The sequence below is a fragment of the Hyla sarda genome, chromosome 9 (assembly GCF_029499605.1).
Source record: "Hyla sarda isolate aHylSar1 chromosome 9, aHylSar1.hap1, whole genome shotgun sequence".
Taxonomy (NCBI): Eukaryota; Metazoa; Chordata; class Amphibia; order Anura; family Hylidae; genus Hyla; species Hyla sarda.
The window spans coordinates 36,361,879-36,373,345 of NC_079197.1; the positions used below are offsets into that span (position 1 = coordinate 36,361,879).

General features: G+C 41.0%; 1 protein-coding gene across 1 annotated transcript in view; it reads left to right on the forward strand.

Moving 5' to 3' along the window:
• The window catches only part of PTGS1 (prostaglandin-endoperoxide synthase 1), a 90,313-nt gene that overhangs the window by 12,067 nt on the left and 66,779 nt on the right, over window positions 1-11,467 (forward strand). The window lies entirely within an intron of this gene.

Below are 11,467 nucleotides of genomic sequence, written 5' to 3' on the forward strand. Positions count from 1 at the left end.
CTTCGCAATTTAGCGAATATTTATAATCGTAATGACAATTTTTTTCGAATATGCTAATATATGCAAATATGCAAATGTCCGTGAATATGCAAATTCACGAATATCGGCACTTCCAGAGGACACTGATCCCTCCCTTCTTTTAGGTGAAAGATATAATTACACATGCGCATTACATTACAAATTTCCGCAAGAAAAAAAAACATAGCGAACATAGCGAATATGTGAATCTTGCCAATATAGGACGAATATTCGTCCATATATTCACAAAATATCGCGACTTTGAATATGGCCCCTGCCACTCATCACTACTAATAACCAGTCTTGAATACAGTATAGTCAATATACACAGCATGGAAACCACTTTACATGCCCTCTGTCTTGGCTTATCAGGTCCTGGTCGGTCATACAGACTAGTAGAGCAGAGTTCTAGTCCCTTTGCCTCCTCCTGTACTAACCATGCTATGTTGTGTCCTCCTAGGCCTGTTAGCTTAGGAGACTGTGGTTTGGTTTATCCTGTCTGAGTTTCCATCATGTAGGTAGTTGTAGGAAAGATGACAATGAGGTCAGACAGGTCACACCAAAAATGTCTGCACCATAAAACAGACAGCAGGTTCCCGCCACTGCTTGTCTAAACCTAGTTTACAGGTTTACAGCCTGACAGCTCCCATAAGCCATTCAGTTAGTACATTCTTACCCTGCTGACTGTATCACACTGTGTTTGTGTTTATGTTTAAGGAATATGTTTTATATTCTTGAAAAGGATAAAAACGTAAACATTTACGGAATGCTGAAAATAGGCACCAGTAAATCTGAATATCTATTATTTGTATAGTGAGCAGTTGGGGGCAGACCATCTGTTAGGGACCAACAAGGGAGGATCAGGATTAAAGTTCTGTTCCTGCTCGGAGAAGCCAAGGCAGGGACATGTCCATGACATCACAGGGCCTCTTCTAGCAGACGTGCCTGTGCAAGGCCCATCTGCCACCAACAGTCCCAGCTGCTCTTATAGAGGCAGAGATGTCCGGAAGTTCCCACTCTAGTACGTGGCCCAGCACCAGATCGGCTGTAACCTAGAGGACCAGCTGCACAACCTGGGCGACCGAAAGATGTTTAAAAATAAAAATAAAAATAAAGTAAATAAATAAATAAAGCACATAAATCTGTCTGCTGACGCAAAGTGCTGTTAACTTTGGTCAACATACCTGGGGTCAGGCTGGGACTTGTGGCCATATTATGGATTCAAGAATTCATCTGCATTATTAAGTGTCAACTCAGCTTAATCCTAAACACTCATTAGAAGCCTCCTACAGACAGTGGTAATATGGCCACACAGACACTAATATGTGACTTCTTAAATAAGCCAATATATACTTTTTTTGTAAATCAATAATTTTTTATATTCTTGTTTTACGTTTACTTATTTTATTTTATACATTTAGAATATAAATTTTAATGCATTTAGGTTGAATGGTAGTAATAATAATAATTATCTACAATAGAATTAAAAAATATGTTTGTTGTATTTTGGACTTTAGAAAATAAGGCTATAAGTTTTTAGGATTTTATTATTGTTTTGTACAGTGTAGTTCGACTGCTCCTTTCTAAGCTTAAAAAAACTTCAAACTTGTAAACATATACTAGGTTAGCGAAAATCCATACATTTCTATTAAAAGCAACCAGTCAGGTCTTGTGATATCAGTGTATGAAATATTGTAATGCTCTGTATTTTTTGGGTACAATTTGTGAAGGTGCTTAAAGACCCTTTTACAGAGGCTGATTATTGAGCGAATTATCCTTCTTGGGAATGTTTACTCCCAATAATTGGCCTTTGTAAAAGGCCGGTTGATCAGCCAATGCATGACAAAACGCCAGTTTGTTGGCTGATCGCATCTTTTATATGGTAATTTAAAGCTTGCCTGTCATTTCAAGATAAACTTCCCTATCTGTGTACATGAGAAGCACCACTAGTCCTGGTCATTATATAACTTGTACATGGTATTTTATTAGCAAATTTCTCCTCTGCAGCCTTTATCTATAATTTTCAGTTCTCATAGAGCTGGTGAGCCTAATGTCTATAGTGTCTGCTATACACTGTACACAGAGAGAAGGGGATCGTGCACTTCTGTGTCTCTGTGCATAGGGAAGGCATGAAAAACCTGCAATGAGCAAAACAAAAAACTCATTTGTGCATAAAGCCTTGGGGTGAAATCTTTTACTTACCGAGCTATCAGTGCTGCATTTCTGCCCTTCTGATGTATTCACAAGCACTTCTTCTACCTATTTACCTTCTCCCCCCTCCATAGACTTGTATTGTTTGTAATTTGATCCCTGAGTGTAGACAGAGACCACAGATAATGTGATTTCCAGAGTGGAACACATTCTAACAGGAGAAGTGGGGGGGGGGGGTTGGAAAAAGAGGCATTTTTGTCTAGTAAGATTATTTGATGTGTGTAATGGCTCACTCCCATTAAGATTGGTGCTTGTTACCATGCCCTATCGGCACATGTGTGGTGTCGGATGGGATAATGTGTAATTAACCTTATCATGATGCCAGGGCGTGGTTGACCTATACACCACCCAAGGTAGGCCAGCCTCACCTGTGCCAGGCACAGGGCAAATAATCACCGTTACAGCTCAGAATAGCATGAAGGAGTTGCAGGGTGAACTTAGGGAAGCTTATAGTTGATTGTGCTGTATATGACTGATTCAGGCCACGCTATACTTTAGAGACTTGGACTTGACTAACTTGCTGACTTGACTTGTATAATATCCCCAAGACTGTAGGCTTTGCAAGCAAGGCTTTGACTTTCACCTCGGTAGTGGGGTTAACTGGTAGTAGAGGCAGGGTTGCTGGGTTAGGCCTCAGGCCTCCTTTCAGATCCACCTCACAGACAGACTTCACTCCTCACCTAACTGTACCTCTGCACTAAGAGCAGGAGCTCAAGAGAGAGAGAGAGAGAGAGCTGAACCCTGACCTCGCTATACATGGGAGAAATTTAGAGAGATCCCATTGACTGGATAAGTCACATGTTCACCACTGCATACTCCCCTAAACAACAAGGTCCTTACCATCAATAGATTTAAGGCAACAAGTACATAGATAATACAAATACATTAACTCTTATATGACAGTATATTATATAGTGCATTATAGAGAGTTCTAAGGAGAGGGGACCCAAGATGGACATTGAGCAGCATCTGACACACAGGATAGGCAGGAGTACAGAAAAACACGTGATTCTGTATTTGGTCACCACACATGTAATAGTGACAATTTACAGCAATTTATACAGGTTACGAGTTTACAAAGTAAAGTTGGCCATACATGTTAGATTATTGTTACCTGAACCCATCAATTTCCAAGTACCAACCAACCATTTAATGTGTATAGGGGACTATTGATATTGGGGAAAAAGAAGGATTGGGCAATTGGAGCCTTCTCCATGTTGAAAATACATGCCTGGTTGGCTGATCATGCCAGTGTATGGTTTGTTGGGTTTGCCTGCTACCAGTCATGTAGGTAAGCACCTCCAAGAACAAGTCACTGTGTCCAGGGTTGTAATCACTCCTAATGAGGCAAGATTGTAAGCGCAGCCTCGGTCCAACATTGTCTGTTTATTTGAAGCAATATGTGTGGTAGTGTAATGCTTATACTGTGACTGAGCTGCAGCAAAACATGATGCTTATGGACCTGTGCAAGATTTTAGCAAGAGAGCAGATGATGTCAGACTCTGGCTGCACTCAATAGGTCACAGTGACTAGTTCTCGATGGGACTAGTTACTAGTTTTGCAACATGTAAGGATTGTTGACAGATAACCAGCCTGCATTAACATGATCTTACATATCAGACCATAGGATGAAATAGAGATGTCACCAGCATTGCTCTGAACCAGTTATTTGCTATGCTAAGTCCTTCTGTTTTACACCAAATACAGTAATAGACTAAGGTACACAACTTTCATACAGTTCAATATACAATTACTGGTGGTGCAGATTGCAGTGGTTACAAAGCATTTTCTGTCCTAATACAACATGTAGATGAACTTGTAGTTCCTATAAGAATCCACTTGTTGAGGGGACACAACTTTTCTTGGACCGAAGGGCCAGATTCCTATGAAAACTATGATCAAACGTATAATATAAGTGTGGGTGAAGCTACATGGTCATAACCAAAATCTGAACTACCCAATGCACCACAGAAATGGGTGAAGGGAGGAACAACCTTTAAAGGGAACGTGTCATCAGAAAATTACCTATTCTTTAAATCAAGTTTTTATGTTAAACATGTATTTTTAGGAATTTTTGGTGAAGGTTTTTCTCATTTTCCACTTTTACTATCTATATTGTAAATTAATTCTGGATTTTCATTCTGACCATTTTTCATTCTGAAAGTTGACACCAATGTATAGAGAGGACAATAGATGAAGCCCACAGCTCGACCGCTCTTCCCCTGGGGAATGACCTCTGCACAGGTCACAAAGCATGCCCAGAAACCTTTTTCATTCATATCAATGGAACAGCTCCTGTTTATTGTTGGCTAAGTCAGTAGGGCTTGTTGTAAATAATGTACTTAAATTTAAATAATAAAATTACAATCAGAAAGTTTAAAAAAAAAATAAAAAAGAAATGAACAGGTTTCAGTATCCAGCTTTAGAAAGTAAAAAAAATAAAATAAAAATAAAGATATTAATAGCAATAAAAACACCTAGGCAGTGCATTTACTTTAGACATGTAGTGAAGTATACTCTGCTGTACAATATGGATTTCTTCAAGGGGTACAAAGAAATACATTGGGGGAAAGAGGTGTGATGTTTGTTCCATTTATTGCTGTCCATATTGTTGCAGCTATTGTAGTCTTACCCTAAAAAGTATAACATTCCTTAAATGTTGCTGAATTGTGATTTTTTTTTTTTTTATCTCCCTTCCTTTCATATGTTAGTTAGGTTCATGACCTCTTTCTTCACATAGACTATTTTACTTCAAGTGGCTATGGCTTGGTTAACATGATGTTTTTTCATCCTGTTAAGACATCCTGTTTTTTTTTTTTTTTATTACAACCCCATAAGGCCCATTTTTTAAATATCTTCTGTCTCACTTTATGTGCTAATAAGTTTGGGAAGCTATAACTTATGTAAGTAATTCAGAGAATGTTTTTTGTGACTATTGTACTTTATATTAAGTGGTAAATTTCTTCTGTTATCATTTGTAAAAAAATTTACAAAAATTTCCATTGTCTGGTTTTAAGAAACATGATTATGCCTCATAAATTAACATGATCCCATTTATAATATACCGTGTTTTTCGCCGTATAAGACGCACTTTTCTTCCCCAAAATTGGGGGCGGGAAAAGTTGGTGCGTCTTATACGGCGAATACACACCTATCGCGGCGGTCCCTGCGGCCATCAACGGCCGGAACCCGCGGCTAATACAGGACATCACCGATCGCGGTGATGCCCTGTATTAACCCTTCAGACGCGGCGATCAAAGCTGAACGCCGCGTCTGAAGCGAAAGGGACACTAACTTGGCTGCTCAGTCAGGCTGTTCGTGACTGCCGGGGTGAAATCACGGCGTCCTGAACAGGACACCGGGATGGACCTTACCTGCCTCCTCTGTGTCTGCTCCGTGCCGGGATCCCCTGCATGGCCGGCGCTCTACTTCGACGTCATCACGTCGTCGCGCACGCCGTCCCGTCATCCAATAGGAGCGGCGTGCCTAGCGACGTGATGATGGCGACGTGATGACGGCGACGTGATGACGGCGATGGAGAGCATGAATCCCGGGGAAGAAGACGTCCGGAGCGTCGGGGACACCACGGGGACGCGACAACAGCGATGGAGTGACATCCAGGGCAGCAGTGACGGGTCCGGAGCGGCGGGGACATGTGAGTATTACCTCCTATACCAGTGGTCTTCAACCTGCGGACCTTCAGATGTTGCAAAACTACAACTCCCAGCATGCCCGGACAGCCAACGGCTGTCCGGGCATGCTAGGAGTTGTAGTTTTGCAACATCTGGAGGTCAGCAGGTTGAAGATCACTGTTGGGTTCAGAATCTTTTTTTTCTAGATTTTGCACCTTTAAAATTGGGTGCGTCTTATATGCTGGTGCGTCTTATAGGGCGAAAAATACGGTATTTACTTTATGTAGGCATCATTTGGTAAAAGTCATTTTACTTTTGTAGAACATTAGAGAGGGCTTAGAAGTTTAGCAGCAAATTTTCTCATTTTTGTGAAAATTTCCAAAATCAATTTTTAAGGGACCAGTTCATTTGGGAACTGTATGTGAGAGGCCTGGATCCTAGAAATTTCCTCATATCACCCCATAAAAAATGGCACTCCTCAAAGAATTGATAACAAGATTTTGAAACAGTAAATTGTTTAGCAGCAAATTTTCATGAACATTTCCCAAAACACTTTTTTTTAAGGGACCAGTTCATATCTGAAGTATATGTGAGAGGCCTGGATACTAGAAACACCCTCATATCACCCCCTTTAAAAATAGCACCCCTCAAAGAATTTATGACAGAATTTAGAAACTTTGTTAACCCTTTAGGTGGGTCACTCAATGTTAATAATTTTTTTTTTCTGGAACACAGCAGGTATTGACAGAAATATTCAAATTATTACCCAAATTTGCAGTATTTAGTAATACCCCATACAGGCCACAAAAAAAAAAAGATCATCCTATGGATTTTAGAGGCTTTTTTAATTACGTGTTTATCAAGCAAATATCAGGTTTGCAAAAGAGTTGAGGAGCTAAAACATAACAGAAAAACACCCCTAATGGAATTTACAGTATATAGGGGGTAATGAGCTTTAGACACCAACAGATGTTTCATTGAATTTATTTGAATTAGGTCATAAATTACAAATATTTTTTGGGCAAAATTGGTATTTTTTAGTTGATGGAACTGTGTGAGATACATATGCATTTTTATTTAATTGAAAAAAAATCTATAGTTTTTTCACGATCACACCCTATCGGTCCAGCCAAGACGCTAGAGAGAGTGTGATGGTGCAAGGGTTAAAGCCGCCAGACCTCTAGGTATCCACTACTAGTCCAAGCAAGTCACCAAATTAACCCTTAGATAAACGTGTTTCCACCAGAGCTGCCTTCAGAAAGGTGAGCTCATATATTTAGAGATCAAAGACCAGAGCTGATTAATTAAACATTTAATCTGATTAAAGGTATCACAGTGCTATGCATAAAAATAAACAAATGACATACAGTTACAAAAATATATGAAAGAGTTTTGCAAGACAAGTTCAGAAAACAAAAGATGAAGTTCTTACAGCATGATGATATAGCAGTCCATGAGTGAGTGAGAGTGCTGTTCTTAGGATGGTCTTGTCAGCTTGGGGCACAGCCTTCAACACCACTGAGTCTAGAATTGTTTAAATATTATATATCTGCCTTTTTGGAAGGGAGAGTCCATTCCCCCCTCCCCTCTGATCCCACCAGGGGGTCTTCTCTCTTCCTGGCCCCTTATCTGTTTGATTATATGATGGGAGCAGAGTGCCCCTTACATCCTGCTGCTTCAGAAGAGCCTCTGACTTCAAAGAAGATGTAAACCAACAGCCAGACCCCCCAATAAAATGCAATACACAAGAAGGATACACCGTCTGAATAACCTGTCACCCATGTCTTGGATAATACAAAGATACAATTATAATTTATAATACACATATAGGAGTTTATTTATGAATTTTTTTGTTAACGGTGTTTACAGTGCTGTCTAAATAGCATGTTATTTTTATCCTGCAAATCAGCACGATTATACCAATACCCAATTTATATATATATAATGTGTATATATATATATATATGTGTATATATATATATATATATATATGTGTATATATATATATATATGTATGTATATATATATATATATATAATTCTTTGTTTTTACAACCAAATCTCGTAAAAAATTAAAACATTTCTGGATGACTTAAAACATAGTCTACTACAGTTTTACAGTTTTATGTTCCTCAAAAGAAAAAAGATAATGGGCCCAATGCTATATTCCTTAGCATCAGTATACATTTGTGGCAGTAATGTGCAGCTCAAATATTATCTGAAATGAACCTAACAAAACCATAGTACTCTAAAATGTCATCCTGAAGGCAATCCCAAATTAGATTTCATTAGATACATTTACAAATTAGCTTTAGGCCACGGCTCCGTAGTGACAATGTCCGGTAAATATTTTAGGGAGAGTAAAGCAATAAATGGCACAGTATCTTTCCTTCTTTTGCATATCTATGTAAAGAATTCCACATATACATTGCTGTAAGGCGCTGCTTAATTACGGCTCTTGAGTAATTTGTGTTATTGGAGCTGTCAGGCCCTTGGTTTTGTAATTCCATTAAAGTCTGGCTTCTGTCCTGTTTACATACAGATTTCCCTCCAGGGCTTGCACCAGATTCCAAAAAGGTTTTCTGCAAGAGCGGTGTTGATTTCCATAATAAGAGCATCAATGCAAGAGAAAAAAAAATGAAACTTGACAGATCCTTATTTTTCTTGCTGTGCATAGGAGGCATCTATATTTGCTTCTCCCCTAGTGCTTGTGGGCTTGGGAAGTTTTAATGGAATGCACTGAGCATGGTCATTTTGTTAGTAGGAATCTTCTGCTTACCAAAAACTGATTACTCAATACTATCTACCGCTACAGATGTTTACTCTTTCATTTGGGAAAGATTCTGGTGTGGCTGATGATCCCTAGTCATGTATCAAGGCTCTTTTATTGGTCAGACATTGATTTACAGAGTACTTAACTCCACTGGATGTCTCCCCAAGGAGTCATGGTGCTTGTTCAGATACACTTATAGGGTTTTATAAAAAAAAAAAAAAAAAAAATAACTGCCTGTTAGGGTTCAAAAAACTTAAAAAAATAAACACTCTAGTTGGCTGTCTTCTGCTTGCTGAATAAAGCGGTGCCACTGCAGTTCTCCCAGCTGTCTCTTTCTTACATATTTGGATGCCGCACTCTCCCTGCATTCCTGATGACCATCTGAGTAACACCGGCAGCCTAACACCGGCCTTAGCTGTCTCATGTAGACTAATGCTGAGGCCAGGGGTTTTGGTCAGAAAGTAATCCGGAAAGCAGGGAGAGCACTCCATCAAGGGAAGTATATGGAGACCACTGGCCCTCATTTATTATTGCAAACCCGACATGTTTTGTTGGGTTGTGCGCCAGATTCTCTCGCATTGTGGTAGATTCTGTTGCATTGCGCCACTAATTCTGTCTGCGCCAGATTTTGCGCCAGAATTTGTGCCAGAATTGAAAAAACCCTGACTAACTCTCCATTTTGCGAAGAAAACCCCAAAAGGGGCATGGCTGCCAGGGAAAGGGGGCGTAGTCTCCGATAAGGGGCGTGTTCCCGACATTTTCACAAAAACCCAACATATTTACTATGGTTTCCACATAAAATGTGGTGGATTTGGGCTGAGGAAAACCCCACAGATCAGAGCATGTGTAAAAAAAAAAAAAAAAAGCAAAATGTAGGGAAACCTTAGTAAATACCGTGGAAAATAAATTGTAGGGAATTAAAACCCACAAAGAAACCTACACTCCACTCTTAGTAAATAAGGCTTGAAGGCATCATCAACATACGATGCTTTTTTATGTCTGGGCCATCGCATAAACGGCTATCCGGGAGCACAGACTGCTTCAGCTGCCACCGGATAGCCGTTTACGGTGCCCCGTGTGGTCCGCTGACTATCACTTACCTGTCCTCGGGGCTCCGGCGCGTGCTCTTCCGGATCCCATCCATCGTCGGCGCTCTCCATCGTCGTAATCACGTTGCTACGCACACCGTCCCGTCATCCAATAGGAGCGGTGTGCGTAGTGACGTGATGACGGCGATGGAGAGCGAGGATGCCGGGGAAGCAGAGGCCTTGCCGGAGCGTCGGGGACACCCCGGGGATGCGGCGACAGCAATGGAAGGGGACATCCAGGGCAGCGGTGACGAGCGGTGACGGTCCGGAGTGGCGGGGACAGGTGAGTAAAACTTCCTATACCAGTGGTTGAAGACCACTGTCCTATACTTTACATTGCATGGATTCCTCAACATAAGATGGTTTCAACAAACGATGGTCTGTTTGGAACGGATTACCATCATATGTTGAATGACCACTGTATTATTCTGTGATTGTTAGATTGCTCTGACAGGATGTATGAGCTTTACTGGTGGCCCACATGATCTCTGGGGGTCGGCCATATGAGTGTCGACCACCCATATCTTTTAATAGGATAATAAAAGCCGATACTATTTGGGTTGATGACTGTACCACATGAAAATTATTAGCTCCTAAAGAAGATGATTATGATCAGGGGAGGTTAAAAATGAGCTTTTTGTGCAGATATATTGAAAATATAGGGCTTCCAAAAGCCTAGAGCTATAAGGCATACCCCGGACGTCTTCTGTCTGCATGTAACAGTGTACATTTTTTTTCATTAAACATTTCTATAATACATAATAAAAGTTAATTTACAAAAAATCATATAGAATTCCTTTCTCGAAGGGAGATGCACTAGTGCAATGGTGACTTGCTGACTGCAGATGTTGGCAAGTTTCAAGCTGAAATGTATAATTTTTGACTCCCCTAACAATATAATGGAAACCAGAATCATGTGACACAGGCACAGGATGGGGGGGGGGGGGGGGTCTGGAGTTACTGCCTTCCCCCTTTCTCTCCTGTCTGTGTCCCTTTAGAAGGATATAGAGGATAAGGGATACGTGTCTGTTTTTTCTTAGTATAGCATTAATATAAAGGTATGCATGTTACATTACTTTTGATCTCGTGGGACCCAGTTAGGTTCCTGATGTGTATGTGTGAACACATGGGAGGATGGAGGGGGAGCACCACATTTGCAGCTAGATCTGAAAGGATTGTGTTAAAGGGGTAGTCCAGTGGTGAAAAACTTATCCCCTATCCTAAGGATAGGGGATAAGTTTGAGATCGCAGGGGGTCCCCTGCGATCTCTCTGTACGGGGGCCAGGCTCTCCGGCCAGATGGCGGGTGTCGACCCCCGCACGAAGCGGCGGCTGACACGCCCCCTCAATACATCGCTATGGTAGAGCCGGAGATTGCCGAAGGCAGCACTCCGGCTCTGCCATAGAGTTGTATTGAGGGGGCGTGTCGGCCGCCGCTTCGTGCGGGGGTCGACACGCCCCCTTTGCGTGGGCTGTCGGGGCCCCGTACAGGAGATCGCAGGGGGCCCCAGCGGTCGGAGCCCCACATTCTGCAACTTATCCCCTATCCTTAGGATAGGGGATAAGTTGTTCACCACTTGTTCATTACTGGACTACTCGTTTTAAAGTAGGATTTGGCAGATCAGATAGCATGTTCAACATAACAGATTTCCTTTACACCTCAGAATCCTTAGTATTATTCATAGTCTTCTTAATTTAGTTGTCCTCATATTAGGAGGGAGAACTTCCTAATGTAAAGAATTTCATA